Source organism: Cetorhinus maximus, chromosome 6, assembly GCF_964194155.1.
Source record: "Cetorhinus maximus chromosome 6, sCetMax3.hap1.1, whole genome shotgun sequence".
In the NCBI taxonomy this organism is placed as follows: Eukaryota; Metazoa; Chordata; class Chondrichthyes; order Lamniformes; family Cetorhinidae; genus Cetorhinus; species Cetorhinus maximus.
This window is the reverse complement of record NC_135884.1, coordinates 149,609,671-149,634,517: the sequence shown is the minus strand read 5'-3', so window position 1 is coordinate 149,634,517 and position 24,847 is coordinate 149,609,671.

Genomic DNA, 24,847 nt, shown 5'->3' with positions numbered 1-24,847 from the left:
ATGTACTTTATTTTATTAAGAGGTTTCTCATTAGAAACATCAATCTTTATTTACAGGCTGCAGCAGCAGTTACATGCTTCCATCTAGCTCCACAATTAGAAGAAGAGCTCTCACTCTAAGGTTTCCCGCTCTTAGAACTGATTTGTTCACACTGTCATGTGATACTATACAATAAATCTTAAAGCTACAGTCACTACATTCCTTAAAGCTACTATTACTACAGAGATACTCTCTGAAGACTTTTTATAAGTTTAAAAATGAAAAAAAAAATGCCACAGTTGCCAAGCCATCAGCATGCAGGAGCAACACCTCCTCAGGGTGGCATGTGGCCGCAGCTGTGGCAATTCCACAATCATGGTCACGGGGTGGGGGGGCGGAGGTTATAACTGCTAGATGGAGTGCTGGGACCCGGGTTTGCCGCCTGGAGGGTGCCTTGACCCATCAGCCGGTTTGAGCCTCAGCTGGTGGCTGACTGCAAAGGGTGGCTGTGAGCACCCAGCCCCCCAACCAGCCTCTTTGAAAATAGCCCAAGGTGGAAACATGCCTGAAAACCGGCACATCAGCCAGCTGCACAGAATTGCAGGCCCAGCCGTCCATTCCCACCACTTCAGCTCTTCCAAAATCCAGCCCTGCGGGTCTGAATGTAATGCTTCACTCGAAAGATGACACCTTGGACAGAGCAGCATTCCCTAAGTACTGCACTGGGAGTGTCAGCCTTGGTTATGCACTTAAGAGTCTGGAGTGGGACTTGAACCCACAACTTTCTGACTCAAAAACAAGAGGGCTACCAACTAAGCCCAACTGAGGCATAAAAAAAGTATTCCAAGCAAGGAGGCTTTACTCATTACTTCTTCACTTAGACTAGGCAACCAAGTGGCCCCGTGGAAAGGTTGGCCATTGGACAAATGTAATGATCTGTGAGGTCTCTTGACTCCATTCCAGCTCTAGCCCCATCAGAAAAGTGAAGCAAGTTGCTTGTGCACCAACATTAGCGCACCAAAGGAAACTTTAATAAACTAACAGAAAGCCTATTCAAATATTGCAGACCAATTGCTTACAAATGTTTCACTCTAAGGCATCAGCCTTCCTCTGCGAACGAACATTCCTCCCTCACTGAACAACTGGTTTATTCAGGAACAGGGAGAGTACAGAGCGCAAAAGTAAGGAATTGAAAGCGAACTTTACAGGACCTTGATTGGGCCACAGCTGGATTATTGTATACAATTTTAGGTATCCTACTATGGAAAAGAATATTAGAACTGTGTAAAAGGCCCAATACAGATTTAATAGGTTGATACCTGGGAGAAAAGGCAGAGTTAGATGAGAGACTTAAAAAACGAGGACTGTGCTCAATGGAGCAGAGAAGGTTAAGGGGAATCTAATAGACGTGTTCAACATTATAAGAGTAAATAGGGAAAGATTATTTCCATCGGTCGGTGAATCAGTGACAAGGGACATAAACTTGGAATTAGTACCATCTGGGGGAGGTTAGAAGGAATCCTTTCATGCGAATGGGTTTCTGAGGTTTGCAACACATTTCCATAAGTGGCTATGGAAGACAAGTCAGTCATGACATATAAGTGAAATACTCGAAGAAGAAAGATATTAAAGGGTATGGAGAACGAGCAGGGTAATGGAATTAGAACAGACAGTTCTGTTGGGAGAGCTAGCATTCGCACAGGTACGATGGCCAAGTGATTTTCTTCTCTGCAAAATCACTTATGATTATGAGGAATAGACTTTCCTCAAAAATATTTCATACGATAGAGCAAATTCAGTCAGGCTACACTTCTAGCCTGGAATCTTATATGTTAGAGGAGCAGATTGAAAAATCGGTCATTTATTTCAATGGGGAGAACCAGCAAGATTAGAAGACCTGCTCTTTTTTCAAAATAGTACCAAGGCTTCTTTTATATCCGCCCAAGAATGCAGGCAGGACCTCGGTTTAACACCATCAAAAGATAGTCCCTTCAACAATGCGGCACTTCCTCAGTGCTACACTGGGAGTGCCAGTCTGGATTATGCACTCAGGTCTGTGGAGTGAGACTTAAGCCACAAACCTTTGACTCAGAAGTGAGAATCCTACCACTTACAGTACCCAGCAATTTTACAGATCACGCTGACAAAGTTTCACAGTGCTTAGAGGCAAAAAAGTCCTTCATTAGAGGATAGGCTTTCAAAATATATGAAATCTGACATCTGTAGTAAAATGCAATAACTTTGTATCACAACAATTTAAAGACTTTAGACAGTAATGTTTGGGTCTATGTGTTTCCTTTCAAAAGGTTAAACTTTCAAGATGTAGATTTGCATCCACATAAAACATGATTCCAGTATTTGACATAGAAAAAAAATCTGTTAAATTATTTAACATTTGCCAAACTCTTAATTATTAATAATGGATGTGCCACTTTTCCAGTTATGTCTTTTTGAGTTGGTTGTATTTTGGGAGGTGCAGCAACAGTCGCTGTGTCAGCTTCTTTGAAGCTTCTCTGAGTTTCTTTGTTTGGCATGTATGAGCTGTTCGGGCTGACGTCCTTAGATTTGTGATGGGCGTTTGTCTCGCTCCCTCTTTGTCTGGCTGCCCTTCCTCTTTCCAGGCTGCTCTGTGGCTTAGTTGGCTTCAATCTTTTCTCCCTCCAGAAATTTAAGTACATAATGTGGCAAAGTGAGGTGCCCTGTCCCTTTAAGAGAATGCAAGTGTATAGATCATGTGACAGCACCAATGAATAACTGTACAGCGTGGGCAACGAGGAATTGTAAGTCTAGTTCTGGAGGTTTCTGAGTGAGCGTGTATGATCTGATGCTCTGCCCTATGTCTCAAAATATCATCACTGTTTATTCTTCTATCGGTCTCCCCCTGTTATTGATTGCAAACAGTTATTGATGAGAATATAGGAAGGCATAGAGTTTGGCTGGCCAACAAACTCATTTACCCAAGACATAAAATGCAGGCTGACACTTTGTTAGAGAGTAGTACGCTGGCAGAGGTGCTGTTTTGAGACATTAAACTGAGATCTTGTCTGCTCTCTCAGGTGTATATAATAGATTCTATGGCATTATTCTAATGAAGAACAGGGGAGTTGTCTCCTATGTCCTAAGCAACATTTATCCCACAGAACACTTAAAAATAAATTACTTGGTCTTTCTTATAATATTGTTTGAGGGAGCTTGCTGTGTGCAAATTGACTGCCATGTTTCCTACATTACAACATTGACTATATGTCAAAAACCCTGAATTGACTATTAAGCATTTGGAATGTTATGAGGTCATGAAAGGTGTTATATAAATGCAAGTCTTTCTTTTGTCTGTTTGCTCTCAGGGTTTTCTCTAAGTCTTCCTGTATGATAAATAAGACCAGATCAATCCTGGAATAGCTGCATTGATTGATTGGACTTTGTTAACATTAACTCATCCACACCCCTAGGCTAGGTTGAACACTTTGGCGCTGATTTTTGCTCTGGGGTCAGATGGTCAGAGGCAGGAATATTCCTGGCAAGCCTGACCTTTAAAAATGGTCACCCGCAGGTCAGATGTTCATTCTGGGCCAGTGAGCTGGCTTGGAGATCGGACCTGCCGGCCCCCGGAATGAGTGCGGAGGCTATCGGTTGTGGAGATGGGTTGGGCAGAAGGCCTGCCTCTGTGATCCGGCACTACATTGAAATGAGCAAAAAACCCAAAAAACAGCCCTCCAGCCCTCACCCCTTAACCCACACACATACACAGTATGCCCCATCTATGCCAACCCATGCCCCTAACTACTCTCATGGCCTATCATACCCCCTATGTCAACCCATACCCCTCTATACATCCCCCATGGCCCCTCATACCCCTTATGCCCCCATATCTCCATGGCCCATTTTAGCCCTATGCCAACTTAGTGCTAACTCATGCCAACACATGCCCCCCACGCACCACCCTTTGCCCTTACTCCTCTATGTCAAATCACCTTGTATATTTTGACAGTTCCTTGACAGCTTTGAAATTATTTGACAGCTTTAACATTTCTTTGACAGCTGTTTCTTTGAGAGTTCCTTAACAGCTGGGCAGTTCTTTGACAGCTTTTTGACAGCTTGCCAATTCCAATGAGCTTGTGCGTAAAAAAGTGCATAATCATGTTCACTTTCAACAATCCCAAAGAGTGCATCACTTCTCCCAAAGTGTGCATTACCTCTCCCAAAGAGTCCTTACCTCTCCCAAAGTGTGCATTACCTCTCCCAAAGAGTCCTTACCTCCCCCAAAGTATGCCTTACCTCTCCCAAAGGGTTGCCTTACCTCTCCCAAAGGGTGCCTTACCTCTCCCAAAGGGTTGCCTTACCTCTCCCAAAGGGTGCCTTACCTCTCCCAAAGGGTGCCTTACCTCTACTAAAGTGTGTCTTACTTCTCCCAAAGGTGCCCTGGGACCATATCCAAAGGGATACCTTACCTCTCCAAAAGGGTACCCTGGTTATCCAAATGAATCCACCAAGTTCAGGCCTCCTCTTACCCTGTTCTAATCTGTGCATTCTAGGTTTCCCACACCTGGCCTATTAAAATCCAAATTCAGTTGAAGCAGCTGGTGATTAAAATGTCCCGACTCCAGTCCCGCCCCCATGAAGAAGGGACATGATGTTTTTACGGGTGGATCTTGGTATTTTCAGCCATTTCCAGAAAAATCTGGGCCATTGCATATCGTACAACAGCCATTTTTTTTATTCATTCATGGGATATGGGCATGGCTGGCTAGGCCAGTATTTATTGCCCATCTTCAATTGCCCTTGAGAAGGCAGTGGTGAGCTGATTCATGAACAGTGCTGTTGGGGAGGGAGTTCCAGGATTTTGACCCAGTGACAGTGAAGGAATGCTGATATATTTCTAAGTCAGGATGGGAAAATTCCAGGTGGTGGTGTTCCCATATGTCTGCTGCCCTTGTCCTTCTGGGTGGTAGCGGTTGTGGGTTTGGAAGGTGCTGTCTAAGAAGGCTTGGTGAGTTCCTGCAATGTACCTTGTAGATGGTACACAATGCTGCCACTGTGTGTCTGTGGTGGAGGGAGTGAATATTTGTGGATGGGGCACCAATCAAGCGGGCTGTTTTGTCCTAGGTGGTATCAAGCTTCTTGAGTATTGTGGGAGCTGCACTCATCCAGACAATTGGAGAGTATCTTTACACTCTTGACCTGTGCCTTGTCGATGGTGAACAGGCTTTGGGTAGTCAGGAAGTGAGTTACGCATGGCAGGATTCCTAGCCTCTGACCTGCTCTTGTAGCAACAGTAATTAAATGGCTAATCCTGTTCAGTTTCTGGTCAATGGTAACCCCCAGGATGTTGATTGTGGGGGATTCAGTAATGACAATGCCATTGAACATCAAAGGGCAATGGTTGGATTCTCTCCTGTTGGAGATGGTCATTGCTTGACACTTGTGTGGCACGTATGGTACTTGCCACTTGTCAGCCCAAACCTGGATATTGTCCAGGTCTTGCTGTATTTGGACATGGACTGCTTCAGTATCTGAGGAGTCACGAATGGCGCTGGACATTGTGCAATCATCAGCGAACATCCCCACTTCTAACCTTATGGTGGAAGGAAGGTCATTGATGAAGCAGCTGAAGATGGTTGGGCTGAGGACACTACCTCGAGGAGCTGCTGCAGTGATGTCCTGGAACTGAGATGTTTGACCTCCAACAACCACAACCATTTTCCTTTGTGCTAGGTATGAGATGCTGACACCGAGATGTGACTATCGTAATTGTGGGAAGTTTCATTTGCTTAGGGCTAATCAATGAAAGCTGGAAATTGGTGAGAAACAGGCTATAAATGCCTATCAAGTCCTTTCATTGCTTGTTATCTTGGATACTTCAGCAACAGGGTGAAGATGATTCCCAGTTTTGTACAGTTCAGTCTTATCTAATTTATTAATGATGATACTTCCAGATAATAAGGAGCTCACTCTATTATGTAAACTTTCTACTTGCTGTTTGTTGGTTAACAGAAGCATAAAACAGAGTTTAATTAATATATAAGACATCACAGAAACCATTTTTTTTAATGAAACAAGCTGGAATTGGGTTGCTTTTCACTTTTGTGCCTTATCTTTGGTTCCTGTTAGTGGTTAGAATAAATTCAATGGTAACATTCAAAGAAAATTTAAGAGGAAATAAAATACAGGTCTATGGGGTGAAAGCAGGGAAGTGGAATTAATTGGCTAGATTTAACAAAGAGCTGTCACAGACATGATGGGCTGAAAGGCTTCCTTCCATGCCATATGATTATTTGATTCTAACCTTAATGCATGCAGGTTCTGATGCTATATAGACAAGTGTATAAGGAGGTCTTGTGAAGAGGGTAGCATCCCTACTTCTGGACCAGAATCTCTGGGTTCAAATCCCTCTCCAGGACATAATGGCCAAGGAAGGTGTGTTCATAATATGGCCAAATGGACTGATTAGCAATCTGCAAATCCTTCCAACATACGCCAATGTCCAGCGGTAAGAGCTGGAGAAATTCCTGGCTATCCATGTGCTGGGTTAGAAATTGGAGCTGCTACCATCACTGTCCGCAGCTCCAGGCTACAACATGCATGTAAAAGTGTATGTTGCAATAGCAACTCAGACCCCTAGGGCTTGAGGGTGGGGGGAGTGGTGGTTGGCTGGATGGCCAGTGTGGATCAGATTGCCAACAGCACAGGGTTTGACCACCGTTCTGGCTGGAATGGTTTTGGGACTTGCCTCGTGCCCTACCCATGGTGAAGCTGATGACTGTGGATCAGAACTGCCTTTGGGCAGGGAACTGAAGGAGAACATGTATAAACTAATGGTTACCTGTTGATCTAAAGTAGAAAACCTTTGGAAGTTTAAATAAGTGGAGTAGTGATACTTTTGTAGGCTCTGGCACATTTGATGCTTTTTTTATTGTTGGACTCTGTCAAATAGCACTCTCCTTAATGGTAACTCCAGCAACCTTTGTACAGCAAACTGAATGGCCTGCTTCTGAGCTCTATTATTTTATGACTCTATGGGTGGAATTTTACGCCGGCAGGATTTTACCGTGCTGCTGAAGTCAATGGGATCTTGAATGTCGCTACATTTTATGGCTCCATCCCCGTTACGACGGGGCCGTGAAATTCTGCCCTATAAGATAATTTCTTTACTTACATTTCAATGGCAATTCCACACGAAATGAATCTGTGTATTTACCATCCCAGCATCAGCTAGTATGAACCCATGACGTAAAACTGTCTGAAGTTCAACACTAGCTGTCAATGCAAACTATTGTTCCACTTCTAACTGCACCACCACCCCCACCCCGCCCCCTGCTTCTTCTCTCAAGTCTCTGTTCATGATGTAATCTCCCAAATCCATGCCCATCTTTCTTGGAATCTTATATTTGAATCTCTCCAATCAGGTAACAATGTGGGCCTCATGAAATTCATGGCTCACATCCTGTGGTACTGTAAACATGGCTGTTACAATTCCCATTGTGCCTGATAACTTTTAAAAAGAGATTAATTTCCCAAACGGCCAATGAACATAACCAAAGGTCAAGGTCTCATTTTTTATTACTTTTACTGTAACAAACAAGCTAAAATCAACTTAAATCAAACATTACTTAACAGGCAACTAATACATCAGGCTAAAGAAAGGCTACTGAAGAAGAGCCATACGGGTTCGAGGTGTTAACTGTTCCACTCTTCCACAGGTGCTGTCAGACAGTCACATGGTCAATTAACTACATCCTCTTAAAGCCAAATACTATTTTCTGTTTTTATTTAAGATTTCCAGCATCCGGAGTATTTTGCTTTAATTAAAGAAAAGGTACTTTTGCTGATGCAAATGAGATAAGGTTGTGCACCGCATTTCTGACAAGTGTATAGCATTACAAGATCAAGTCCCAAGTTACTCCTAGCCTTCCACTAGGCTCACTTCCCCCTGCCACACCAGGTTGCAACTTTCAGTGTCTTTCGAAAATCATTCCACTCAGCCTGAGAATTCCAGAACCGACTTCCACCAGCAAGGACCAACTCACCGATTCTTTATTCCTTAAATCTCTAAAAGTTTTATTTGCTCTGTCTTCTTATTTTTGAATACAGGACCAGCTCTCACTAACATCCTGCTTGGGTGCTAACACAGAAACAGTCTTTTCCTGCTCTTCACAGTAGTAGTTCCACACTATTCAGTAGAGATCAATGGATTGCAGCAAAGGGTTTGAATCTTGCTTGGTTTTTCTTCTTCATGGTCCAGTTGTGCTGATATTGGTGCTAGCTCCATTACTATTGATCAGCCTAAGGTTACCCAACTAAGCACAGAGTAGGCACAGTGTACCCAGGGACTTCCTGATTACTACTGGTCAGTATTGGCAATAAATGCTGGCCTAGCCAGTGATGTCCACACCAAGTGAAAGAATAAAAAATAAGTAACCCACCTGGCCATTGGGGAGCTGTTATAGAGGCTCGAAAGTGTACCATGGAGAAGGGGATGGTCAGTGAGCAGATGATTGCTAAGAATTTAAGAGTGGATAGAAAATGAACTAAAACAAACCCTGTAAGCCAAATATTTTGATTGCACTTGTGGTAAAGTGGAGTGCTATTTGGCTTTAAGAGAATGTAGTTAATTGACCATGTAACTGTATTGACCAATCGCTACACAGTGCGGGCTTCTGGGCAACTGTATGTGTAAAGCTGGAGGTAATTGAAGAAGCATCCATGGCGTTAGTGCCCTGTTCTTAGTTACAATAAACTACCAATATTTGTTCAGTTAATCGATCTCTGCCTATATAGTTTCAAGCACCAACTAATGTCTTAATATCAAGAGTGGAGCCAGCATTCACCAGACAAAGTGAACTTGATAACTAAAAACATAAAAGCATTTGCAGTGATTTGTAACAGTCTTATCACATCTTGGCTTACCTCACCATTGTTAAAACACACCCATTCAAAATGTGGGTTGATTTCTGATTCTGTTTCAGCAGAAAGTCCTTTAAGAGATAGTGGAGAACTTCTGAATAAATAGCAATGCTTCTAGGTCATTGGAGTCAGCAACAAGGAAAAGGAATGTGATGAATCATGTTAGGAAATAGAGGAAGTTTAAGTAAGTTATATTTGTATTTGTGGGTATTAGGAATGAGTTTTAGCTTTGAAGTTTATGTTTGATTTGCATTTCTGTACCTGTGTGTTAAGAAGGGTCAAATGGGGTTTTAGTTTCACTTTAAAATGCTGCCTGCATTTCTAATGAGAACTTTACGATCCCTATAAAAGTAAACACACAAGAGTGGAAAGAATAGTGCAGGTGCCTAGCAACAGAGGGACCAGATAGGCAGGTCCCTCCCACAGACATACACACATAACTAAAGAAACAGCAGTTTAAGTTCACTTGAAGCCAGAGAGACTGGCCACTGGGAGAGGGGACTGTAGATTTCCCAAAAGGACAAAAAGGTCCCAAGCAAAGAAAAACACCAAAAATCCAGGAGAATGGAAGTAGGGAAAATCCAAAGGAGACTTTGCAGTCAAAAGAAGGAGGGAAACCTGGGAAAAGGTCCTGTTAAGTGTAGTTTGAGTGCATGTCATGACCAGGGAAGAGGAACATCAGGAGGAGAGTTCAAAAACCTGGAGGTGAACCCTTGTAGAAGGTGTCTGAGAGACAGCATCAGTTTGGGAGAAGATTCCAAGGCGAGACCTTGGAGAGTGGAGATTGGAAACCCTCATGTGAAGGATGGAATTCAGTGAGACTGGTTTCTCAGGGTGTGACCAGCATCTGGGGGAAGTTGAGGAGAGATTCATAGCATCTGGTTGAGGTGGCATCTGTCACTTGAGGTCAGAGTGTGGTGTGTCTGACCACAGGGTGCCATAGGTTTACATGGACTGTGTATTTACTGTGTACATTAAAGTATAAGAAATCTTTTATAACTTGTGTCATCCTTACAAATCTGTGTATATCTGTAAAGATATAGTTGTGTGTGAAGGAGTATCGTAATATAGTTCATATTTTCTTGTTGAATAAATATTTTATTATTTTGTAAAAAGTTCATCAGCTGACTCGTGTGACTCTGTTCAGCAGCTACTCTCCATGTATCTAAACAAACAAATAAAAGTTAGGATCTATCAAGCTGGGTTCCATTCTGGGATCAGGCTTATCCAGGGCAACCTCAGCTGGGAGTGTAACAGTCAGCAGAGACTGGGCAGAATCGTCTCAGATTTGCACTGTGTGGGAGCGAGCTTGAAAAAGAACAATTTACCTTCCGGCTGCAAATGGCGGCATTTCACGCTGTATCATCCCAATCTCTCCTCATTAATTATGAAGCCACAGGAAGCACGCCATCTCGCTGACAGGAAGCTGCTGGATTTCCCACCACGCTGTTCCTTCAGCATTTCTTCACCCTGGGGGCTATATTTAAACTGCAGCTGCCCACACAGTTCACAATGCTTGCAGCCCAGGACTGCTCCAGTGAGGACATGGCCCTGAGAGCCAAGGAGAGTTCAGTGACGTGCCACTGGAATGCCTTTCAGAGGCCCGCCATGATGTCCTCCACCCCCACTCTGGCCGCAGGAGGTCCAGCAGTCTCACCACTCCAGCCTAGGAGGCGGTGGCAGTGGTGGTCAGTGCCAACGCTGCACAGGAGAGGTTGGCTAGCCAGTGTAAAAAGAGGTTGAATGATCTCATTCGTGTTGCCAGGGTAAGGCAACCATCTCATCACTCTAAGCTCACAGACTCACAAGACCATCACACATTCAGCGGTATCTCACCCACTGCCAGCTCAGGGGACATCACCACTCACTCTCTCACACACCCATGACAGTATGGGTAGGAGTGACCACCGCACAGTCCTTGTGGAAATGAAGTCCTGCCTTCACGTTGAGGATACCCTCCATCGTGTTGTGTGGCACTACTACAGTGCTAAATGGGATAGATTTCGAACAGATCTAGCAACTCAAGACTGAGCATCCATGAGGTGCTGTGGGCCATTAACAGCAGCAGAATTGTACATGAGCACAATCTGTAACCTCATGGCCCAGCATAACCCCCTCTCTACCATTACCACCAAGCCAGGGGATCAACCCTGGTTCAATGAAGAGTGCAGGAGGGCATGTCAGGAGCAGCACCAGGCATACCTAAAAATGAGGTGTCAACCTGGTGAAGCTACAACACTGGACCTCTGGCATACCAAACAGCATAAGCAGCAAGTGATAGAGAGAGCTAAGCAACCCCATTACTAAAAGATCAAATCTAAGCTCTGCAGTCCTGCCACATTCAGTTGTCAATGGTGGTGGGCTATTAAACAACTCACTGCAGAAAAAGAGTCTACAAATACCCTCATACTCAAAGATAGAGGAGCCCAGCACATCAGTGCAAGGGATAAGGCTGAAGCATTTGCTACAATCTTCAGCCAGAAGTGCCAAGTGGATGATCCATCTCGGCCTCCTCCTGAGGTCTCCAGCATCACAGATGCCAGTCTTCAGCCAATTTGATTCACTCCATGTGATATCAAGAAATGGCTGAAGGCACTGGATACTTCAAAGGCTATGAGCCCTGAAAATATTCTGGCAATTGTACTTGGGGAATTCAGTGATGGTAATGTCATTGAACATCACGGGGCAATGGTTGGATTCTCTCTTGTTGGAGATGGTAATTGCCTGGCACTTGTGTGGTGTGAATGTTACTTGCCACTTGTCAGCCCAAGCCTGGATATTGCCCAGGTCTTGGAAAACTTGAGCTCCAGAACTTGCCGTGTCCCTAGCCAAGCTGTTCCAGTACAGCTACAACACTGGCATCTATGTGGCTATGTAGAAAATTGCCCAGTTATGTCCTGTACACAAAAAGACGGACAAATCCAACCTGGCCAATTACCCCTTTTCACCCCTTTCCTATTTTTACTTAGTTCTGTTGAAGGGTCATGAGGACTCGAAATGTCAACTGTGCTCTTCTCCGCCGATGCTGCCAGACCTGCTGAGTTTTTGCAGGTATTTCTGTTTCTGTTTTTGTTCTGGCCAATTACCGCCCCATCAGTCTACTCTTGATCATCAGTAAAATAATGCAAGGGGTCATCAATAGTGCTATCAAGTGGCACTTGCTTAGCAATAACCTGCTCACTGATGGCCAGTTTGGGTTCCGCCAGGGCCACTCAGTCCCTGACATCATTACAGCCTTGGTTCAAATATGGACAGAAGAGCTGAATTCCTGAGGCGAGGTGAAAGTGACTGCCCTTGACATCAAGACCACATTTGACCAAGTGTGGTATCAAGGAGCCCTAGAAAAACTGAAGTCAATGGGAATCAGGGGGAAAACTCTCCACTGGTTGGAGTCATACCTAGCACAAAGGAAGATGGTTGTGGTTGTTGGAGGTCAGTCATCTCAGCTCCAGGACATCACTGCAGGAGATCCTCAGGGTAGTGTCCTAGGCCCAACCATCTTCAGCTGCTTCATCAATGACCTTCCTTCCATCATAAGGTCAGAAGTGGGGATGTTCATGATGATTGTACAATGTTCAGCACCATTCGCGACTCCTCACTTACTGAAGCAGTCCCAGTCCAAATGCAGCAAGACCTGGGCAATATCCAGGCTTGGGCTGACAAGTGGCAAGTAACATTCACGCCACACAAGTGCCAAGCAATTACCATCTCCAACAAGAGAGAATCCAACCATTGCCCCATGATGTTCAATGGCATTACCATCACTGAATTCCCCACTATCAACATCCTGGGGGTTACCATTGACCAGAATCTGAACTGGGCAAGTCATGTAAAATACTGTGGCTACAAGGGCAGGTCAGAAGTTAGGAATTCCATGTCGAGTAACTCACCTCCTTACTCCCCAAAGCTTATCCACCATCTAAAAGGCACAAGTCAGTAGTGTGATGAAATACTGCCCACTTGCCTGGATGAGTGCAGCTCCTGCAACACTCAAGAAGCTTGACACCACCCAGGACAAAGCAGCCCACTTGATTGGCACCTCATCCACAAACATTCATTCCCTCCACCACCGATACACAGTGGCAGCAGTGTGTACCATCTGCAAGATGCACTGCATAAAATCACCAAGGCTCCTTAGACAGCACCTTCCAAACCCACGAACACTACAATATAGAAGGACAAGGGCAGCAGACACCTGGGAACACCACCAGCTGGAAGTTCCCCTGCAAGTCACTCATCATCCTGACTTGGAAATATATCGCTGTTCCTTCATTGTCGCTGGGTCAAAATCCTGGAACTCCCTTCCTAACAGCACTGTGGGTGTACCTACATCACATGGACTGCAGCGGTTCAAGAAGGCAGCTCACCATCACCTTCTGAAGGGCAACTAGGGATGGGCAATAAATGCTGGCCCAGCCAGCGAAGCCCACATCCTGTGAATGAATGAAAAAAAACACCCTCACATCTCCATCTGGCCTCATCTCCTCTGGAGACTGCCTCCTAAGACCTCACCATCGTGAGGCCACTTACACAGATCAACATGTGCCCTCACACATACTCTGGGATACCCTCCTTCCCCAGTACAGCCCTCGCCCTGTAACCTCTTCCCTTGCCTGAGGCCACATCTCCCCTCCCCTCGCCCTGCAGCCTTTGAAAACCCACTCCTGCCTTACGGCGAGTCTGGTAGGTAGAGATCTGCCCATGAGCCCCCCACCTAAAAGTGATGCGGTGCTGCCTTTGAAGCCTGGTGCTGATGACTGCGCGTGCTGTTCGAAGCAAGGCAGGCGAACAAACATTGAAGTCCCCAGTGAAGTGCAGCTTACCAGGTGCACACTGCTTACGTATAGTTGTGAAACACATCAGCGTGCTCAGATGATCCAGCGTGGGGGACTGATTCCACCGAGCTGGGCTTATAATGAAATGCAGGTGCATCACAATGACATTCTCAACGTGCAGCGGTGGGAAACATGGCCCTTCATTGACAGGCGGAACAGACAATTGAAACTGGTTTCACGACATTGTGCAACTGACTTTTGGCCTTCCCACCAAACTGCCCACACACACCTGCCTTGATACCTGCTGACATCGGGCAGGGAAAATTCCCCCATTTGAGTTAAACATGGCAAGACCTCTGTTAATTTACACAACATAGGTGATGATGTGATTTTGCTTGTCTCTTGGAAACAATGATTACTCAAGTCAAGTCTCAGAAATGATTCATTAAGATAATGACTCAGCTAAGTGCAACATTATAATAATTGCAATATAAGAAGCCAAAAGAACTGCTTAAAAAGGTGGAAGCAGATTCATCAGTAACTTTCAAAACAGAATTGAATGTACTGTATGCTTGAAAAGGAGAAATTTGTAGGACTGAGACTGAGTGTAACTGATTAAATAAGTCTTTCAAAGAGTTGGCACAGGGATTAATGGGCCAAATGGCCTCCTTTTGTGCTGTATGATTCCATAATTCTGTAAGTGCCAGAGGCTTTATCAAATCTGTAGGGCTGCTTTAGACATCCAGATACTATAAATTGTCACAAGCCTTTGGCTCATTTATTCAGTTGAATGCAAAATGCAGTATAAATCTAGGAAATGAGATACGAGTGTGCCTATAAGGTACACAGAGATGTTCTGAAATGAGGGTGTCACTCAAAATGAGGGTGAAATTGTAAGGTCTGAGTTCCCTATCAATGTGACGAGTTTTGTTCAGATTTCTATTAGATTCTGTGATGGAAAATAGACATTTTATTTGAAGACTGTTACAGACTGTTTACAGGCTGGGGCTGATACCTTGAAAATCAAATATGTACTTTAGAGGGTACGATAGATATGGTGGTGAGCCTGCAATCAAAATCCACCAGCAAACCGACGATGGGACATTGTGCTTTTGAAATAGCTGACGCCAGATTATTGGATTGCTGTAAAGATTACAATCCTTAAGGAAGGGAACCTGCCACCCTACCCAGTCAGACCTCCATTCCTACACTCTTAATGCCTTCCAAGGTGTTCCAATAAGTCATTCAATTCAACAAGGCAATGCCTGCGCGACTGTTATGGGAGCACCATCAGAACAAATATTGCAGTGGTTCCAGGAGAAGGCACAATGCCATCTTCGTAGGGCAACTGGAGATGGGCATTAAATGCCTGCCATGTCAACATTGTCCACACCCTGAGAACAAACTTAAAGCTAAAGCATAGTGCTTACACATAGGAGAGGATCTCAGTAAATGTGACTTAAACAGCAATGAAATAAAATCGTCAGGCAATCTATAACCGAGCCAAGATGGTGCTTGACACTGGAAGTGATGGGACTCTCCCCATGAAACCACCCTTGCCCTTCTTGGTGGTAGAGGTAATGAAGGAGAGAAAATCACAGAATCACAGAATCTTAAAGGCACAGGAGGAGGCTATTCGGCCCATCATATCTGCACCACCTCTCCAAATGAGCATTATGACCTAGTGCCATTGCCCTGCCTTTTCCCCACACCCTTGCACATTCTTCCTATTCAAATAATAATCTAATGCCCTCTTGAATGCCTTGATTGAACCTGCCTTCACCACACTTCGTGGCTGTGCATTCCAGACCCGAACCACTCGTTGTATGAAACAGGTTTTTCTCACGATAAGGGGACCAAAACTGTTCATTGTATTCTAGGTGTGGTCTAACTAGTGCCTTGTCTGGTTTTAGCAAGATTTCCCTATATTTGTACTCCATTCCCTTTTAAATAAAGGCCAACATTCCATTTGCCTTTCCTATTACTTGTTGAACTTGTATGTTAGCTTTTTGGGATTCATGCACAAGGACCCCAAATCCCTCTGTGCTGCAGCTTTCTGCAATCTTCCTCCATTTGAATAATATTCTGCTCTCCTATTCTTCTTGCCAAAGTGCATAATCTCACATTTTCCCACTTTACATTCCATCTGCCAAGTATTTGCCCACTCACTTAACCTGTCTATATCCCTCTATAGACTCTTTGTGTCATCCTCACCACTTGCCTTCCCACCTATTTTTGTGTCATCCGAAGACCTGCCAATAGTACATTCATTTTCCTCATCCAAGTTATTAATATATATTATAAATAATGGCAACCCCAGCACTGATCCCTGTAGCACTCCACTAGTTACAGGTTGCCATCCTGAAAATGCACCCCTCATCCCAACTCTCTGTCTTCTATTAGTTCGCCAATCCCTTATCCATGCTAATATACTACCGCCAACACCATGGGCTTTTATCTTATAAAGTAGCCTTAGATGCGGTACCTCACCAAAAGCCTTTTGGAAACCCAAATATATTACACCTACTGGTTTCCCTTTATCTATCCTGCTTGTTACCTCCTCAAAGAATTCTAATAAATTTGTCAGGCATGATTTCCCCTTCATGAAGCCATGCTGGCTCTGCTTGATTATACCATGCATTTCTAAACACTCTGCTATTACATCCATTATAATAGACGCTAACATTTTCCCAATGATGGATGTTAAGCTAACTGGCCTATAGTTACCTGTTTTTGTCTCCCTCCTTTTTTGAATAAGGGTGTTACATTGGCAGTTTTTCCAATCCTGTGGGACTTTTTCAGAATCTAAGGATTCTTGGAAGATTACTACCAGTGCATCCACTATCTCTGCAGCTATTTCCTTTAACATCCTAGGATGCAATCCATCAGGTTTAGGGGACTTGTTGGCCTTTAGCCCCATTAGTTTCCCTAGTACTTTTACTCTAGCGATAGTTATTGTATTTATTTCCTCCCCCCAAATATTTATCTGATTTTCCCTTCAAAATCTACTTATAATAATCTACTTGATTATCAGCCGTGGCTCAGTTGACAGCACTCATATCTCTGAGACTTAAAGTTCTGGGTTCAGGGCTTGAAGACAAAATTCAAGACTGACACTCACAATGTAGTACTGAGGGAGTGCTGCACTTTTCAGGGTGCTGACTTCCAGGCAGGTGTTAAACTGCAGTCCCATCTGCCAGCTTGGATGGCTGTAAAAGATCCCATGGCACTAATCCAAGGAAGAGCAGGGGAGTTATCCCTACTGCCCAAACCAATACCTATTCCGTAATCAGCACCACAAAAACTGATTATCTGGTCATTATCACATTGCTGTTTGTGGGAGCTTGCTGCCACATTTCCCACAACACAACACTGAATCTACTTCAAAAGTATTTCATTGTCTGTAGAATGCTTTGAGACATCCGGTCGTTGTGAAAAGCTCTATATAAATTCAAGTCTTATCTACGTTCTGTGGCAAAGTATTCCATGCTCCAGTACCCCTCCGCAAAATTTCTCCTCACCTCACATTCTTAAGTGACAGTTTTAAATTAATGGCAGCTTGTCACTGATTCTCTGATTGGTTCTAATGAGAAGTCACACACAGAGTTTTGATAGCCATTGGGCATCTAGTGATCACCAATTAACAGTACTGGTTGAATTAAAGTGATGCAGTGGGGCCAAAAACCTCATTAACAGTCAACCTTCTGAGTCAGATGTTAATTGCAGCCAAAGATGGTAGCTGTTGTTGAACTTGCAAATCACATTATCCAAAAGCTTTCAGAACTTAATCAAAATTTTCCTCAGGTGACGCAACAGCAAAGCCATTTTTACAATTTCCTTCCCCTGTCTTGCTACTGTCGTGATTACAGAGTAAATGGATAATAATAATTACATCATGCTATTTGTTTGGGGGAAAAAAACTGTCATCATTTTAAGTCGACAGTTCCACATGTACAGTCAGAATTAGCAGACTAATAATGCTGATTTTCTTTCTGATATGTTAATTCATTATTACAAAAAGGAACTCGCGATCTTTCTCATTATTTTTTAAAGTGCTTGTGAGACAATCACAATAGGGTAATGAGGCATCAAATTCATGATATGTTGTGTGTGCATTTTAAGCCAATCGCTCATTGTGCTGTGATAATGATAAATAATCAGAAATGAGACAAGTTACTTATTGCTTTTTTTTTTACTTTCTTATTCCCAATCAATTGTTTCCTCCCTCACTTGAGGGTGGTGATACTTCCGGCTGGCTAGTTTCCCCAGATGCAGGCTCAACTGGGCACCTTTCATTCTTCATGACACCATGTCCTGTCTTCCAAAGGATCATCACACCAAAGCATACAGGCTAAAACTACTAGTCATATTTATTCTATAGGTTAGAAATTATGCAGAAGCTGCAAACTACAGTGCAATACTCACAGAATAGTGAAATAGTAACGTATCCACAAAGCACTAATAGACTCTGTTTAAAAAAAGCCGACATGCAACAGAATAATTAGATGGAATGATCTTTTGTAAATCTTTATGACGCAATGGTTGCAGATGGCATGGATTTTCTGCTCATTGATTGGTTCATAAAAGCATACGAAATAGATTTGCCATTGAATTCCTCAGACTTGCACTGTTTAATAAGATCATGGTTGTATCCCTATATTCCTTGATTCCCCAGTGCCCAAATATCTATCGATCTCAAATTTGAATATACTCAATGACTGAGCATGCACAGTGCTCTAGGTTAGTAAATTTCAAAGATTCGTATTGTCTGAGTGGAGAAATTTCTCCTCGCCTAACCTGTTACCCTGAGACTATGACCTCAAGTTCTAGACCCTCCAGTCAGGAGAAACAATCTCTCAGCATCTGCCTGTCAAACCCTCTAACAGTGTAATACATTTCAATGAGATCACCTTCCATTCTTCTAAACTCCATACAATATAGACCACGTCTTCGGCCAAGAATAAAGTTGAGCAAGGTACGTGGTGATTTGTACCATGAGATACTTACTTTATTACAAGCAGACCCTTCATGAAAACAGAGGCTGAGAACATGACAGAGCTCACATCTTGTGAATGAGATGTTAATGTCTCAGTGCACATCCCTTTCCTTTTCTATTTCTATCAATGCTTGAGCAAGCAGAGATCATAAGCATCTGTTCCATTGTCTGTCAAGCTGCATAAGTTAACATTTGACATATGTCTTTGAAACAATCGAGTAATTTTTTTTTTTGGTTTAATTTATTTCTGAACAAGGGAAATGAAACAAAGAGAACTCATTAAGGACAGGTATCACCACTGAAAACACTCTCAGGGTTTTGCAGTCACTGATATGTATTGGTTTCCATTTGCACAGATCCTCCCTGCTATTTGCCTGGATAAAATCAGGTTTTAGAACATGTTTACCCAAACTACCAGGCACTACATAAAACTCAGAACTCGACTTATTTTTTCTCTAGTGAAGAACATTAAAAAGGAAGGACTTGTGTGAACATAGCATCTTTCACAACCTCAGAGTGTTCCAAAGTGTTTTATCACAAATACAGTCATTTTTAAGGGTTGAAATGTGGAAGGGCGTGGCAGACAATTTTCAAACATCAAGGTCCCACAAACAGCAATGTGTTACATGATCAGATAGTCTGTTTTAGTACTTTTAGTTGAAGGATAAATGTTGGTCAGGGCACCGGGAACATAATAGATGCGTGGGCCCTTTTATGAACGATGGTATCTCCGCCCACGCAGCATTCCCTCAGGGCCTCACTGGAGTGTCAGCCTAAATCTTGGGCTCAAGCCCTGGGAACAACACAACAGCAAGGATCGACACGAGTTCCAATAAAACATAGACCCAGGCCCAAATGTGCCAATAAAACATAACCCCTGTACCCACTAGGATTGTTATTACCTAATAACCTGTGCTGGAAAGAATGTGGATATTGTGTGGGGATAGAATTAAGCCTGGATACAGCCGCTAAGGTCAAATAGTCTGCTAATATTCATGAAACAAAAACAGAAAATGTTGGAAAAATTCAGCAGGTTTAACAGCATCTGTGGGGAGAAAGCAGAGTTAATTTTTTGAGTCTGTATGACTGTTCATATGACTTGAAACATTAACTCTGCTTTCTCTCCACAGATGCTGTTAGACCTGCTGAATTTTTCCAGCATTTTCTGTTTTTGTTTCAGATTTCCAGCATCCGCAGTATTTTGCTTTTTATCTTACTGCTAATATTCATGGTCTGCATTGTGTGATGATCTTTGACCAGGAAACAGTAAAGTAAGAAACATTTGTAATTTCTTTAAAATGTCGGTGGAATCTGTAATTGCCTTTAAGGATGTTTTAAAAGGATTTTTAAGAGTATTCAACAATTTTAAAGGAATCAATTGTAATTTTCTAGGATATTAAGAAATACTGGTCAATGTGACCTAGTGACCCTTAACCGGAAAGTAGTACCAACAGGAAGGAAGTTAAGAAAGAAGCCATGTGGCTGGTGGACACAGAAGAGAGTTGCAGGCACAAAGCAGAGCTCCAAGCAGAGGAGTTGGAGGGTGAAGGTGGTTAGTGCATAGATGTGGACATAAAATGATAGCAGACAGATTAAAACAGGAATATAGAACATTCTTCTGAGGAGAAGAAGCAAATCACTCTCAGAAAGAGGTTAGTTTCTCTCTTTGGCAGAAAAAGAGACAAGGTCTCTTGGAGTGTGAGCTGGCTAAAAAGGTCTAAAACTTGAACAGCTATGTGAATAGCTTGGAGATGCTAAAGAACTAGATGTTTTTTCCAGAAGTAGCCAGACCATGAACTGGGGTGTTATTGGTTGGTCGAGTGAAAAGGTATCTGGAAAGCTATACTATCAGGGCTATCATGACCTGAGGGATAGAGGGTTCCTAGAAGTGTGCCTTGCTGATGATAATCATACCTGTGAAACTTAAAGGTGAAAGCTGTTGTTGGATAAGAGCCCTGACCTACGATGAATGAATAAAAACTGGCATATTGTGGAACTGTGTAGCGATGTAATGCTACTTTTGAGTGGGGAGCGATGCGGGTGTGTAAGACATATCTTTGTTACATCAGTGGCTTAAAGTGAGATTTATCTTTTTACTTGAAGTATCATTTGCCCGTTAATCCATGTGTAATTTGCATTGGTTCTGATTCATGTTAAAGTAAAAGCTCCAAAAACTGAAATTGTGTTGATAATTTCTTCAATTAGGGATCATTCAGTACATTTGGTTATTCAGTTTATGTTCTCCCATGTGGGTAGTAACAACTGAACATGGGAAAATTAGAGTTGGGCAGGTTTGGGGGAATCGGCGGGGGTGGGTGGGTGCAGTGGGGGCAAGAAACATTGGAGGGAAAATACATGAAACAAAATATAACAAAATAAAAAAGTTAAAGGTCTTGTTTCCCAGCTCCAAGTCACCTAAAGCCTGGTTGCTGTGAGCTGTAAATACAGGCACTGTCATTTAATAAATGCAGACAAGGCATATGACACTCTCATACTTAGCTTGGAGCAAAAGCCGACTCACAAACCGCTGCATTATTAACAGTCAGCCAATGAGTGGATCTGGCCATTTTCTTATTTTATTGTGTGTCATCTTACTTTATTTGTGTCCATTTTTATCATGTGTCTTATCCAGCAGGTGGATAAATGAGTGTGTTCTTTGTACCTACCTGCTCTTTTATTTTGCATCTAAGGACAGGTTGATATTGATCCCAGCGGCTTGGCAATCAAACTCCTCGCTGGATACAGATCAAGGCTTATTTATTTCTTTCCAACCGGTAAAATGGCCTTCGAATGGTTTCAGCTTTCTGTAGTGCCCTGTAATTCTGTAGATATTTTGCGCCACTTAAGGCATGAAAGAATGGATCGGCTGTCACTTTGCATGGACAGGAAACATGCAGGTGTTGCAATTATCAATAATACATAGTGGTTATGATATTGCCCTGTTATCAGTCAATGGAGTTAAACCTCATATCAGTGCTTGTCAAGTATCATTGATTTGATCATACTAATGGAGGGTTGCATTTCCCATAGTTCTGAGCAGCACACAAAAAGCCCTATGAGCACTGTATCCTGCTCAAGGTGACAGAATAACTTCAATCTATGCATCCCTTATGCATTTAATCTTTTCTCTCCTTACCGGAGAGGGCGAGCACTCAAGAGAATGAGATGGAGGCAAGTCTGTCTCAGCACTGACAGCTCATGTGAAGGAACTATATAATTTTAATGGAGCATTTTCATTAGAATCTTACAGCACAGAAGGGTTGTTTCTGTGCCAGCTCTTTGAATAAGATACCCAATTAGTCCCACTCCGCTGCTCTTTCCACAGCTCTGCAATTTTTTTTCCATTTCAAGTATTTATCCAATTCCCTTTTGAAAGTAACAATTGAATCTTTTTCCATTACCCTTTCAGGCATTTCAGATCATAAAGATCCCTTGTGTGTAAAAAAAAACAATTCTCATCATCCCCTGGTTCTTTTCCCAAATACCTTAAGTATACCTCCCCTAGATCTCTGGAATCATGCCAGCCCAAAGAGTTTCTTGTTACTTACTCCCATCAGAAACCCATCATAATTTTGAACAACTCAATCAAATCTTCTCTTATCCATCTCTGCTGTAAGGATAACAGTCACAGCTTTTCTTGTCTCCACATTTAATTGAATTTTAAATAGCACAGGGGTGTTGGGAAGGGAAAAGAAATGGTGTGAGCCTTAACAAAAAACAGCAATTTAGCCCTTCTGAAGCCTGTTGACAGTTGACTATTTTTCCTCATCAATCTTTGTCCATTACAGTAGAAGAGTGTATTCAACCACAATCTGTAACCTCATGGCCTGGCATATCCCACAATACCGTTAACATCAAGCCAGGGGATCAACCCTGATTCAATGAAAAGTGCAGGAGGGCATGCCAGGAGCAGCACCAGGCACACCTAAAAATGAAGTGGCAACCATGCGAAGCTACAACGCAGGACTAAATGCATGCCGAACAACATAAGCAGCATGCGATAGACAGAGTTCAGCTATCCCACAACCAAAGGATCAGATCTAAGCTCGGCAGTCCTGCCACAACCAGCTATAAATGGTGGTGGACAATTAAACAATTAACTGGAGGAGGAGGCTCCATAAATCTCTCCATCTTCAATGATGGAGGGGCCCAGAACATCAGTGCAAAAGGCAAGGCTGACGAATTTGTTGCCATCTTCATCCAGAAGTGCCGAGTGGATGATTCATCTCAGCCTCCTCCCGAGGTCCCCAGCATCACAGCTGCCAACCCTCAGCCAATTTGATGCACTCCATATTTTACCAAGCAATGGTTGAAAGCACTAGATACTGCAAAGGCGATGGGCCCTGACAACATTCCAGCAACAGAACTGAAGACTTGTGCTCCACAATGCACCTAGTACAGATACAACACTGGGATCTACCTGCAATGTGGGAAACTGCCCAGGTATTTCCTGTCCACAAAAAGCAGGACAAACACAATCTGGCCAATCACCGCTCCATCAGTCTCAATCATCAGCAAAGTGATGGAAGGTGTCATCGACAATGCTATCAAGAGCCAATTACTCAGAAATAACCTGCTCACTGACACTCAGTTTGGGTTCTGCCAGAGCCACTCGGCTCCTGAACTCGATACAGCTTTAGTACAAACATGGACGACAGAGCTAAACTCAAGAGGTGAGAGTGACTGTCCTTGACATCAAGGCTGTATTTCACCGAATGTGGCATCAACGAGCCCTAGAAAAACTGGGGTCAATGGAAATCAGGGGAAAACTCTCCACATGTTGGAGTCATACCTAACACAAAGGGAGATGGTGGTGGTTGTTGGAGGTCAATCATTTCAGTTCCAGGACATCGCTGCAGGAGTTCCTCAGGGTAGTGCCTTAGGCTCAACCATCTTCAGCTGCTTCATCAATGACCTTCCTTCCATCATAAGGCCAGAAGTGGGGGTGTTCGCTGATGATTGCACAACATTCAGCACTATTCACAACTCCTCAGATACTGAAGCAGTCAATATCCATATGCAGCAAGGCCTAGATAATATACAGACTTGGCCTGATAAATGTCAAGTAACATTCACATCACACAAGTGCCAGACAATGACTCTCTCCATCAAGAGAGAATCTAACCATCTCCCCTAGACTTCAATGGCATTACCATCACTGAACATCCCACTGTCAACACCCAGGGGGTTACCATTGACCAGAAACTAAATTGGACTAGCCATATAAACACTGTGACTACAAAAACAGGTCAGAAGCTAGGAATTCTGTGGAGAGTAACTCATCTCCTGACCCCCCAAAGCTTGTCCACCATTTATAAGGCACAAGTCAGGAGTGTGATGGAATACTCCCCACTTGCCTGGATGAGTGCAGCTCCAATGACACTCAAAAAGCTCGACAGCATCCAAGACAAAGCAACCCGTTTGATTGGCACCCCATGAACATTCACTCCCTCCACCACCGACGCACAGTAGCAGCAGTATTACCATCTACAGGATGCCCTGCAGGAACCCACCAAGGCTCCTTCGACAGCACCTTCCAAACCTGAGACCTCTAACTCCTAGGAGATCAAGGGCCACAGATGGATGGGAACACCACCACCTGCAAGTTCCCCTCCAAGCTACTCACCATCCTGACTTGGAAATATATTGCCATTCCTTCACTGTCGCTGGGTCAAAGTCTTGGAACTCCCTTCCTAACAGCACTGTGGGTGCACTTAAATCACTGGACTGCAGCAGTTCAAGAAAGTGGCTCCCCACCATCTTCTCAAGGGCAAATAGGGATGAGCTTTAAATGCTGGCCTAGCCAGCCATAACAAACTGTGGGGAAAAAAAAATGTTCCTTCTTTCCCATTAGGGTACTGATATCTTGATGGGTTGTAATTCCACAGATCCCAGGCCTGTCCCATATCCTGATCCGAACTTTCAGATGGACACTGACATCAAATGCAGCAAACAGTTCAAGAGTTGGAGGACATCCAGCTGGTCCTGATCCTATCTTCCTCCTCAGTCAGCGGAAAGAAAGAACGTGCATTTATATTGTGCCTTTTACATCTTCGGGACTTCTCTAAGCACTTTGCAGCCAATGCAGCACTTCCGAATTGTAGTCACCATTGTATTTAGCAAATGTGGCATTAATTTGTGCAGAACAAGATCCCACAAACGGCACAATAATCATTACCAGACAACTCGTGGTTTC